The sequence below is a fragment of the Rhagoletis pomonella genome, unplaced genomic scaffold (assembly GCF_013731165.1).
Source record: "Rhagoletis pomonella isolate Grant_MI unplaced genomic scaffold, Rhpom_1.0 Rhpom_scaffold_00001, whole genome shotgun sequence".
Lineage (NCBI taxonomy): Eukaryota > Metazoa > Arthropoda > Insecta > Diptera > Tephritidae > Rhagoletis > Rhagoletis pomonella.
This window is the reverse complement of record NW_023458555.1, coordinates 107475846-107489179: the sequence shown is the minus strand read 5'-3', so window position 1 is coordinate 107489179 and position 13334 is coordinate 107475846.

The window sequence follows — 13334 nt, the reverse complement described above, 5'->3', positions numbered from 1 at the left end:
CAAACAATTTTTGATTTTTATGAAGCAAGACAATCTCGACAAGATATCGTTCAGACGAATGTCGTCATACGTGATTCATGCCCTGGTTTTGATATTCGTAGATGGTTTTAGGCATAGGTTCAGTATTCATTTTAGTAAATTTAGGAATATATGCAAATAGAAATGCTCAAACTATAAGCTCAAAAACAATAACTGATGCGGTGTTTCCAAGATATTTTAACGCCCTTGAGTCACAAGTATATACAAGTATATTTTATCAATCATACCGATAACTTCATGTATTAAAATAATTAAAAATTAAAATGAATAAAAAAATTAAATCAGAAAAATGAATAAAATTAAGTGAAATTAATGTCTAATTTCTAACCTAACCTACATTTGTATGTATGTAACTGAATCGCTTAATAATAGCTTTACATATAAAAAGATTATCCTAATTTTCGAGCTTAACTCCCTAATCTGTTATTAGAAAAAGAGATTAGCCATGCAAAATTATAATTAAAAATATCTCAGATTAAACCGATAACTTTTTGGTGTCCAACTTAGTTTCATCGATCAAATATTAAAGTAAACAAAAATTTACGCTAGTAAGGAAAATAGGTTTGTAAAGGTATTTTTAATAAAATATTCAGTTATAAATATATTTAAATGGCCTAATATGTGCTGCAAAAAAGTGACCACGGTGGCACAGAGAAGAAGTTTAACCTCTCCTCGAGTTGTGTGAATAACAAGCACAACCAATTCGACAGCTACCCAGCTTTCATTGAGATTATATTTATATGTAAATGTACTTTTATGCTTTGCCGTTCGCATATGTATACACATCAAATTTCATGAGTACCTAGTACTCACGCCTTTTTTTTAATTCTAGTTTCTCTTTCTCTATAGCCAGATTTTCTTTTTGAAGGTTGTATGACTGCCGTACAGAACTCTCTATGTACTTCAGGCTCTTTTTTATATTATTTGCACTTTCTTCCATTGCCTCCAAATGCTTCGCTTGATTGTTTACTTTCGTTTCTATTAATGCAATTCTCTTATCATTTGCAGTGGAATTGGCAACTTTTCTTCTTCTTGGAGTACGATGCACTTCAGAAATTCCGGTATCCTGGGTTTCACGCATTTCACAATCTTCCCCAGATATTGTGATGCAATCACTACCACAAGTTACCGGCTCCTCTGGGATTTCCTCCGATTGAACTATTGCATTGTGCACGATTTCTTGACCTGCTGGGTCCGAACAAATATCGTACCTTAAAAAACTTCCCACCCCTTCCTCCAGTGGCGTGAGAATGTGCAGACTGTTTCGGCCTCCACCAGTTGCACGAAATTCTGCCGTTTTCCGAAATTTTCTTTTTCGTCTTGCTCTTCAAATCTGTAATTAAAGCTGAATATGTATTTATTTCACCTTTAACCACTTTTCCCATGAACGTAGTGGTGGTCCCAAGCTGTTCAGCTCTACAGCTATGGCTTCCCATCTGGGCTTTCCCCGAGTCTTGCCGCAAATTCCCTTCGCCAAGTCCTGATTGTCCTGCATCAGCTGGACCAGCCAACTTGGCCGGCTTATTGCTAACCACTTTCGATCTGCAATTCACACACATATGTATAGTAAATTTTTGTACAGCTTTTGATGCAAATAATTTACTTTTTATCCATTATTTCTTTATTAATATTACGAAAATTTATTAATACCACGAAAATTTTGTTCACTCAAACTCAGGATAAGGATTAAAAACTATTCACAGTCGCTAATTGAGCGACTAATCGACACTCACAATAGGATCGATAATCGCTTAGTAGTGGTTTATCTACTTCTAGTCGACACTCGCAATAGGGGTGATTGTTTTACAGTTCGAAAGGTGTTTGAAGGCGCCGCAAACATGCGGGTAATGGCTAATTAACAATACTTATTACACAGACCAACAAAAATGGAAAAAAAATTTACGCAGCAAATGTTGACAATATTTTTGACACAGTTTTTTGTGCTGATTACGAATCCGTGAGCAGAAAGTTTCCATCAGCTCAAGATTTTAAGAAAAACAAGGTGAAAGTGTCCAAAAATCACCACGTTTTTCTCAAACTCTGGAGCTGATGGAAACTTTATACTTACGGAAGTCTATCAAAAACTGCTTTAACATTTGCCGCATCAAAATCGGTGTTGCCCTGTGTTACCTACACTATCTATATAAAGAGAAGCTCCTTTTTATTCGAGGTGATCTCACGGCTGTACCAATTTTTTTTGAAATTTTGGTCACCTACTGCAGACTTTCGATATATAAGGGAGGGTGGCATAACCCATACATTTTCATACCGTATATCTCTGGAAGGTCGGCCGCTGTGGTGTAGTGGTAAGCACTGCGCGCTTTCACTCATCAGAACCTGGGTTCAAGCCCTGGTCAAAGCAACATCGCAAAAAAATATAGAAAAATGTTTTTTCTTAACAGCGGTCATCCCTCGGCAGGCAATGGCAAACCTCCGAGTGTATTTCTGCCATGAAAAATAGCTTATAATAAAAATACAATCGCCGTTCGGAGTCGGCGTAAAACTGTAGGTCCCTCCGCATTGTCTGACAACATCAAGGCGCACGCCACAAGTCGGAGGAGAAGCTCGGCCAAACACTAACATATGTGTAAGCGCCAATCTATTATTATTATTATATCTCTGGAAGTATTTATGGTAGTGTCCTGGAAATTGGTATAGAGATTTTGGGGCTACTGGAAAGGGGGCGTGGCGCTTTCCAAACATATTAAAGCATTTACCTATCTGTAAATATATACACCCAGAATAAAGTGGTTTTTTCTTTTTCATAATAAATTTGTTAATGCGTGATAGTTTTTTTTTTGTATGGGAAAAAATGCTGAAGAGTGTCAGTAGGTAAAAGACTTATTCTGGTGGGTGAACTCCTTCTAAACGACCGAAACGATTTTAATGAATTTTTTGTATGTGTTTTTCATAACTTAAAACGCCAGGTGGCGCTGGAGTCGAGTTATTACTCAAAATCATATTTTTGGTCCGATTTGACTCATATTCGCGATATATATGTATTGGTAACGATAGGGGTAATACTATAGCAAAAAACGAGACGCAAGGTGGCCCTGTAGCCGAGTTACTGCCGAAAATCGTCAATTCGGAGGCACCAGGGATCAACGTCAAATTACCCCCGTTAAATCAACCATCAGAACCATTGCGGTGCTTGCTTTACTAAACAGAATGTGGACCAATGATACTTACCAGTTTGGAAATTGCCACGAACTATACTATACAGATTCAAAGAAAGACGATTCACCATCGAGCCGCAAGGACTTCTTCCCGGTATAACGCTTTCGTCAGGTTAGTTAAGACGGCAATAGAGGATATGCCTTCTGTCGACCACAAAACCAAACGTGAACGTGAATTGTTGGCGAAAACGTTGGACCAAATGTTTCTATAAAAAAATTAATCATGGGCGGGACGAAGTTCGCCGGGTCTGCTAGTATACATACATATATAATACCCAAAGTCATTATTTGTCCATGTCGTTCGTTCGATTTTCGAAAATGAGGTACCAGTTTCTACCGACAAAAGTCTTTTATGATTAGAATATGAGCGCATTTATGATTATTTTCATCGCGCAGAGGACTCAAAAAGACTCGAATATGATCAATAATTTCAGAAAATGTTGGGTGGGATACTGACGCATGCAGTATGATTTGATTTTCCTTACTTTTTTGCTTCAACAAACAGCACAGTTCCGCACCATTTTTTTTTTTTTTTTGCTTTTTAAATTACAATTTAGTTTTGGAAAATATTGACGGTTACTGCACTGCTCCTGATTTTTTATTGTTTTCAAAGGTCATTCTGGGTATGTACATTGGCTGGTGGGTTTTCTCGTTCTAGCATTATATATCTGCACTCTGCAGGGAACCCACATTGCATATGAGTTATGGTGATTTCGTTTCTTCCAAAAAATGTTGCTCTTCCCCCGTGCAAAATATGTTTGATGTTACACTCAACTCTGTAGAAAGGCATGTTTTTGCCTTCTTGTCCTTGTCTAGCTCACACACTTCATAATATTGTCGTTTTAAACAACCATATAATCTTCAGGGCAACCATCTCCCCTGACAAAGCTTCACAGGGCAGAGAATGTGCTTGTTTTGCGTTACAAGAGTGTGACATTTTAGGAAACGAACACACGATTTTCTCACCCTTTGCCTTTAATTAAGAATTGAACACGAAAAGAGAAAGAGGCAATCAAAAGGCAAAATCTTTTGGTGGAAACGAAATCACCATTAATTAAAGTTGATTTGTAATTGTTAACAGCAATTTAAAACAAAAACCAGGCTCTTCACCCACATAAATGTAATTTCAAAAAACTCGAAGCTTGATAGTAGATTTTGTCCGATTTCAAAAATATTCCTACTTAAGGAGGCTAAGCACAAAGTGTGTATAAAATGTTGTCGATATCGGTCAAGTAGTTTTTGAGATACGCATGTATCATATAAGTGGGCGGTGCCCATTTTCGTAAAATTGTATGAATAAATTCAAGACCGTATTTTTGCTTAAATTGCTTAACTTCGACAATTTTTATGCAATTGAATTAGGTGAGGTACCAATTTATTCGAAAATAAATGTTCTTTTGGGTAAATACGACATGTTTGGCAACTTCCATAGAAATTTTTGAAATGAGCGATTGTCAAAGTTGAAAAAATTAAGAAAAATAGGTGCTGATTAAAAGTTAACCGATGAAAACTACCAACAACCTAAGTCTAATAAAATCTTGTTATACATCATTTTAAAGGTTTATAAATCCTCTTTTCAAAACATATTCGGTTTTTAAAATCGGATAAAAGATAGTAAAGCTATTGTTTTGGAAAAAATGCGAGGGTTGAGAAACTATACGGAACCTATTTTCGTGTTGTATTCGACCATAGCTAGGTTTTCTGTCGAAAGGTAAAGGTACTTAAAGTATTTTTTTTATATTTCTATGAAGATTATATCAGTCTAATTTTTATTAAAAACGAAAGCGTATAGTTCATATTTTACAACAAAACTTGGAATTCTTTCTTGAAAATTAAGTGTAACCGGTAACACAGTTTAATGAGTTTAGACTCCTACATATATCGTAATAACTGGTATCTGAACAAGCAGAGGTTTCAGAGATAAAGCTTATACAGCATAGATTTTGACGATTTTCTCAGTAGACTTTGTAATATTATTTATATAACAGCTTACGAAATTTATCTGTTTTAGCAGTCCAAATAAAGGAGTTTTACAGTAAAACCCCATATCTGAACAATCAGTTGTATGGAGGATATAAATAGGTTACAGTGACCCGCTCTTTGTTAATTTTACTGTAAACTTTCTGCTGGTAATTAGTGAAAATATTGCGAAATTTCATGTTTCTAGCTGCATATATGGAGAAGTTATAAAAAAGAATCTCGAATCTGAACAATCAGTTGTACGGAGGCTATAGGTTATAGCGACCCGATCTTCGCCATTTTCACCGTAAGTATTTTTTTCATAACGGGTGGAAATATTACGAAATGTCATGTTCCCAGTTGCATAAATGGAGGAGTTCTAACGAAAATTCTCATAACTGAACAATCAGTTGTATGGGAGATATATGTTATGGTGACCCGATCTTTGTTATTTTCACTATAAGTAATAATAGTAATAATAATAGATTGCCGCTTACACATATGTTAGTGTTTGGCCGAGCTTCTCCTCCAATTTGTGGCGTGCGCCTTGATGATTTCACACAAAGCGGAGGGACCTACAGTTTAACGCCGACTCCGAACGGCGATTGTATTTTTATGAGAAGCTGTTTTTCATGGCTGAAATACACTTGGAGGTTTGCCATTGCCTGCCGAGGGACGACCGCTGTTAAGAAAAAACCGTTTTTCTATATTTTTTTGCGATGTCGCTTTGACCAGGGCTTGAATCCAGGCGTTGCGGAGTGAAAGCGCGCCCTGCTTACCACTACACCACAGCGGCCGACAGTTGCTTTGACCAGGGCTTGAACCCAGGCGTTGCGGAGTGGGAGCGCGCACTGCTTACCACTACACCACAGCGGGCGAAAGTATTCTGTTAATAATGCGTGAAAACGGCGCGAATTCTCATGTTCCTAGCTGCATAAATGGAGAAGTTATCGCAAAAAATCTCATATCTGAACAATCAGTTGTATAGAGGCTATAGGTTATAGCGACCAGATCTTCGCCATTTTCACTGAAGGTATTCTTTTAATAATGAGTGACAACAGTGCCGAATTTCCATGTTCCTAACTACTTAGATGGAGGAGTTATAACGAAAAAACTTATATCTGAACAATCAGTTGTATGGGAGCTATAGGTTTTAGTGACCCGATCTTTGTAATTTTCACTTTAAATTTTCTGTTGATAATGGGTGGAAGTATTGCAAAATTTCATGTTCCTAGCTGTATAAATGGAGAAGTTATAACGAAAAATGTCATATCTGAACAATCAGTTGTATGGGAGCTATATGTTACAGTGGTCCGGATTCTTCCGGTTCCGACTAATGATTAATAAATTATAAAAATACGCCTGCCTACCAAATTTCATCCAGATATCTCGAAAACTGAAAGAGACTAAATTGCATACAAACAGACGGACAGACGGGCATGGCTAAGTCGACGCAGCTCGACGTTCTGATCATTTAAGTATACATTTTAATGGGTCAATCTCTTCTTATTCAGGTACCTACAAACATCGGACCAAAGTTATAATACCATTTCATGCTCATGAAATGTATAAAAACGCTGCCGCAAATAATTATTTAGCCCGTGAAATTCTCTTTGAATTTTTACTTAAAAATACGATTCGAACAAAACCAACATCCGGTTCCCATTGAGTACTAAGTGCTTGTGCCATAGTTCTAAGGAAAAAGGCTTAAATCATGTTAATATATATGTCTAGTATCTAGTCAACCACCTAGTTGGCTATTTCGAGACACTTCGAAACTAAATAGCACTTTCTGCCACCCTCAGACTACGTACGCGAAAATTTTGTGCTAAATCATTTAACCTAAATGTAATATCGGTTTGTACGTAAAGTGTTTCCACAATAAATAAGCATATATATTAGGGTGTTTTTTCCGGCGACTATTTTATTTTTACTCCCACCTCGAAATTTTGTGGGAAATATATACAAACAAGTTCCCGGAAAATTTGAGCCCTTAATATTAATATTAAGTGCTCGGCCAAGCCGTGCAAAGATTTCCCGTTCAAAATACACGTAAACTTTCAATGTTTTTCTTCAAAGTTCTATAGCTCAGAGGTATGGTATAACAATAGTGAATGATGATTTTTCTTTAGAATTGAATGCCCTACGAAAGTGACCATTACGGCGTAACTCTAACTCCCACCAGCGAGTTAGTAACAATTGCGGTTGTATGCGCCAAGAAGGAGAGCAGACCTTCGAAGGTTACTCTGAGGGCCTTCGGGTTATTCAACGTCGGAATTAGTTCGTTATCGATGAGAATACCCAGTTACAGTCTGACCTCCTTCGTCCAAGTGGTGAAAAGCGTTGCTGAGGATTTTGTAGGGGAGAGGGTTAGGCTCTGTGCAGCGACGAAGCGAGAAAGCTCGGCGAGATAACCATTATTGAGCAATCGCCAGCATAAGATACAATCGAGACTACATCTGGTGGTTGAGGGAGCTTAGAAATGTAAAAGTTGAACAGTAGTGGGGAAAGGACACCACTCTGTTGAACTCCCTGTTTTATTTTCCTAAGTTTGCTCGCTTTGTCTCTAAAGATCACTGACGAGTTTCGACCACTCAGGTAATTTGCCGCGTACCGATTGTCTTCTAGTAGCGCTACTTGAATACTTCTCTCACAGGGGTTTTCGGTTAAGCCCACCAGTTATCTGGGTGTTTATGGCGTCAAGTGCTGTTGTTGTGCTGTGCACTTTACGGAACCCATGTTGGTGCTTCGCTGGGGTTCAGTAATTTGTGTAGTGCGGGAGTAGAAAGGTCTATAGTGTCTTCGCAGCCGGGGAAAGGAGCAGTGGAACCACTCTCCGTTTTCCAGATGTCTGGTACGATGAGAGTGGCCATAGACAGGTTGTTGTTGTTGTTGTTGTAGCGGCTACAACAACCCCGCCCAGATTGGCTGATATCTCAGTCGTTGTCGTCGAGTTCCACTAACGGCAGCCCCAAGAAGCGTGCAGCCTCTATGGGGTCGGTCCATAGGGACGACGCCGTAAGGGTTGTGGGCTTTTCCGGGCATGCGAAGAGATGTTTCGAGTCCGCATGCCGGACATTCGTTCGGCACATCCGCATTTAACCTACTCAGGTAGGAATTTAGCCTGCTGCAGTAGCCAGAGCGAAGTTGGGCTATTGTTGTCCTGGTCACCCGAGGCAGATGGAGCTCCGTCGCGTCAATGTCCGGTGTTTGTGTGCCTAGAACGGCATTCACAGGTCTTGAGTCTACATAACTCGAGACTGCGTTCCTGTGAATGTCGTTCAGGGCCTGTCTGTGAGCTGACGGGTCCAGAGGTTGCTTAATGAACCTCTGAACTTCGTCCGTCAGTTCATATAGATGCCTCCTGACGTGCCTCGGCGAGGGCTCCTCTGCAAGCAGCTGTCTATTTGGGTGGCCACATCTGTGGCCCTCAGCAAGAAACTGCTTGCAGAGCATCGTGTTGTGCTCCCTAATTGGGAGCATTTTCGCCTCATCATGGAGGTGGTGTTCTGGTGACATCAGGAGGCATCCGGTCGCTGACCTAAGTGCTGTATTTTGTACCGTCTTTAGCTTCGTCCAATGCGTCCTACTAGTCCCCGGCGACCACACTGGTGCTGCGTAGTTTAAAACCGGCCGGCCTATTGCCTTGTATGTTGCCACCAACGTTTCTTTGTCTTTGCCCCAAGTACTGCCGGATAGCGACTTGAGGACCTTGTTGCGGCCCTGTACTTTATTGACAATAGCGGTTGCGTGCGCAGAGAAGGAGAGCAGGCTATCGGATATTACTCCGAGAATTTTAGGATAATCCACCGTCGGAATTGGTGTGTCATCGACGTGAATTCCTAGCGGTAGCCTGACCTCCTTCGTCCAGGTTGTGAAAAGGGTCGCAGAGGATTTCGTAGGGGAGAGCGCTAGACACTTTGCAGTGAAGAAGCGAGAAAGTTCAGAGAGATATCCGTTTACTTTCGAACACAGATCATCAATTCCATTCCCAGTCGCCATGATAGAGCAATCGTCGGCGTAAGAACAATCGAGACTCCCTCTGGTGGTTAAGGGAGCTTTGAAATGTAAAAATTAAACAGTAGTGGGGAAAGGACACCAGGCTGTGGAACCCCTGGTTTATTTTGCTAAGTTTGCTCGATTTGTCTCTAAACATTACCAACGAGTGTCGACCACTTAGACAATTTGCCGACCACCGTTTGAGCCTCTGTGGGAGAGAGGAAGCCTCTATATCTTCTGGTGGCGTGGAATGGCTGACAGTGTCAAAAGCCTTTGACAGATCCAACGCTACTAGAATCGTTCTCTCACAGGGACGTTTACGGTTAAGACCACGAGTTATATCAGTGTTTATGGCGTTAAGTGCTGTTGTTGTACTGTGCACTTTACGGAAACCATGCTGATGCTTCGCTGGGGTCAAGTGGTTTGTGAAATACGGGAGTAGCAAGGCCTCGAGTGTCTTCGCTACCGGGGAAAGGAGTGTTATCGGACAATAAGAATCTCCTTTGTTGGCAGGTTTCGCCAGTTTGAGCAGTGGGACCACTCTCCCCACCTTCCAGATGTCTGCGATGATGAGAGTGGCCATGGACAAATTGAGGACCTGCGTTAGGTACGCTACCCCCGCAGGACCCAAATTTTTCAGCATCAGCATGCATATTCCGTCGGGAGCCATGGCTTTGGAGGCTTTCGCCTTCCCGATGGCCACCTGAACTTCACCGCAAGTGAAAGCAAGGGGGGCACAAGTTGTTGGCAGTTTGTGCAGCCTTCTGGTCACTCGACGCTTGGCGTTGTCCACCGGAAGATACAGTATGAACTGCCGGCTAAAATAGCTCGCGCATCGCTCCGGGTCCGACGAAGCATGGTCTCCGAAAGAAATTTCGACTCTATCGTCGTGCTTTGTCGGATTGGACAGTGACCTCACGGTTGACCAAGCTTACTCACAGCAGAGGTGAAGTTGCAGGTCTTCAGATGCTCTTCCCACTTCTTCAGCTTATGTACGTTTACTAGTTGCCGAATCTCCGCGTTGAGATCCCTGATACGGGGATCTCCGCTTCAGTAGGGAAATTTGGGCGTGGGTCGGTGATGCATCCTGCCGGTACGAAGCGGGCTGCAGCAGCGGTGACAGCCCTGCGGAACTTACGTTCACCAAGGTGGACGTCGGTTGGTGTGGGGAGGGCAGCGAAGGTGTTTTCAGTAAATTCCGCGAAGCCTTTCCAATCAGATTTTGAAAAGTTGATATATGTTCGGTGCCCCGCGGAAGCAAAGTCGGTTGGTTTATCGATCGAGATGACTATGACCAGGTGGTCTGATGCCAAAGTCAGCATAGGTCGCCATGATATGCTGTTTATCAGACCAGCGATGACTATTGTTATGTCTGGCGAGCTGCCCATAATCCTGGTGGGTGCGTCGTCGTTCATCATGCAGAATGTCGAATCGTCTATCTGCTCAGCCAAGTCAGTTTCTCTACAATCGTTTGACAGGCTTGAGTGCCAAAGATCGTGGTTTTCACCTCTGAGGAGTGCACCTAGGTCAGGGTGATATCCTACCGGGAAGCAGGTGACATACCCCCTAACATAAACATTAAAAATTTCGAGCTCAACATCGCCTGACCGGAAAGCAATGCCTTGACATTCTAGGGTGGTATCCCTGCGGTCGATGTCTGCTTCGATAAGACGATACTGCACGGTGTGGTGCGTAATGAACGCTAAGCCTCCACCATTATCCCGCTCGCGATCTCGACGGTGCGCGTTGTACCCGGCACAATTCAACAGTGTTGAATTGCTGTGCAACTGCGTCTCTTGGACCGCAGCTATCAATATGCCATGCCTTTCCATGAAGACGGTTATCTCCTCGATCTTGCTCTGAGGCCCGGTACAGTTAAATTGAAGAAGCTTCATGTGGTTAGGGAGACGTGTGGTGATGCGGGGTGTGAGGGATGTGTGTGGTCGTGTCGCAGTGGGCTGTGTGCGCTGCTGAGGTGGTTGCCGCCCTGTGGTGGTGGCGGGAGGCGTCGCACTTGAGGTCTGCGACCGAGCAGCGCAACACGGGCCCTCGAAGTTCCTCGTCCAATCTCGCGTGGTGCGCAGACCTGAGCATGCCCTAAAGTGGCACCAGCCAAGGCAGGTGTCGCACTTGACTGATGTCACATTACGGAATATACTGGTCTGACATACCGTGCAGATTGTAGGAGGAACCAGGAGTTGTTGGCGGCGGCGTGTGGGTAGTGGTGTGGTTGTGTGTGTTCTGTGGTCTGTAGCCGTTGTGGTGTGGTCTATTGTGTTATGTTGTTGTGCTGTGGTGTTTGTGTGGGCCTGCTCAGGTGGACTGGGGTTAGCCGTGGAGGCTGGTCTGTTAGAGCAACAGGGGGCCACAAAAGACGTGGTCCACTGCCGATGTGTCCGTAGTCCTGAGCAGACTCTGAGGTAATTCCACCCCTCGCAAGCATTGCACTTGACAGAGGTGGAGTTGTAGTGTAGTCGTCTCTGGCATACACAGCAGGTGTAGGTTTCTGGCCCTGGGTTTGACTCGATGCCAGCCCTGAGTAGGAGAAAGCGTAGCGAATGTACCCCTATGGACGAACAATTTCTGAGATACTTCGCCGACCTAAACGGGGTTTTATCGCCGAAACAACAGCCCTTGGTCGGGTAAAACACGAGTCATTCCGGTACGTAGAACCGGCTGTCGTGGGAATGGGCCATAGACAGGTTGAAGACCTTGGTTAGATAGTCCACTCCCGCAGGACCCAAATTTTTGAGCATCAGCATGCAAATTCCGTCGGATTCAATGCCTTTGGAGACTTTAGCCTTCCCGATGGCTATCCTTTCCTCGTCGCTGCTGAAAAAAAAGAGCACTTGGTGTTGGCAGTTTGTGCAGCCTTCTGGTCACTCTACGTTTGGCTTTGTCCGCCGGAGGCTGCAGTATGAACTGTCGGCTAAAATAGCTCGCGCATCGCTCCGGGTCCAACGAAGCGTGGTCGCCAAAAGATATTTCTACTCTGTCGTCATGCTTCGTCGGATTGGCAATGACCTCACGGTTTACCAAAGCTTGCTCACACCAGAGGCGAAGTTACAGGTCTTCAGATGGTCTTTATACGGGGATTTGCGGGATCGGCCCGGCGAAGGGATTATCCTTTTAATACCCCAGCGCACTTGTGCACAAGGGTATATTAATTTTGTTCACATAATGGTTGTTTGTAACAGCCAAAACGAATCGAGATAGATATAGACAAATGTAAACATAAATGCTCAGAATGAATAGAGAAATCGATTAAGCCATATCTGTCTGTCCGTCCGTCTGTCCGTCCATCCGTGTACACGATAACTCGAGCAAAAATAGAGATATCTCAACGAAATGTGCTATGTAGGCTTCTGTTAATCCAAGGCAGGTTGGTATTGAAAATGGGCGACATCGGACTGTAACCACGCCCACTTCCCATATAACGGTAATTTCCAGAAATACGAAAACTGCGATATTTTAGTAACTACTCAAGATAATTCACTTAAAATTGATATTTACAATAATTTTCAGACGAAAAATAGGAATATTATAAATTTTTGGAAAATGGGCGTAGCCACGCCCTCTTATGGTTACATGTGTATATATTGGTAACCGCTGCACCGATTTCTTCCAAACTTGCCACAGTTGTTGGCCTTGGTACACCATACCAAATGGTCGAAAATTTTTTAAATCGGACAATAACCACCCCCACATCCCATATAACGGTAATTTCCAGAAATACGAAAACTGCGATATTTTGGTAACTACTAAAGATAATTCACTCAAAATTGATATTTACAATAATTTTCAGACGAAAAATAAGAATATTATAAATTCTTGGAAAATGGGCGTAGCCACGCCCACTTATGTTTACATTTGTATATCTTGGTAACCGCTGCACCAATTTCTTCCAAACTTGGCACAGTTGTTACCTTGATACACCATACGAAATGGCCGAATTTTTTTTTAAATCGGACAATAACCACGCCCACATTCCATATAACGGTAATTTAGAGAAATACAAAATCTTCGATAAATCAGTAAATATAAAAGCTAATTTATTCAAAATGTATGCTCGGAACAATTCTTAACCAAGAAATAAGTTTGTGATAAAATTTTGGAAAATGGGCGTGGCACCGCCCACTTATGATCACATATATGTATATC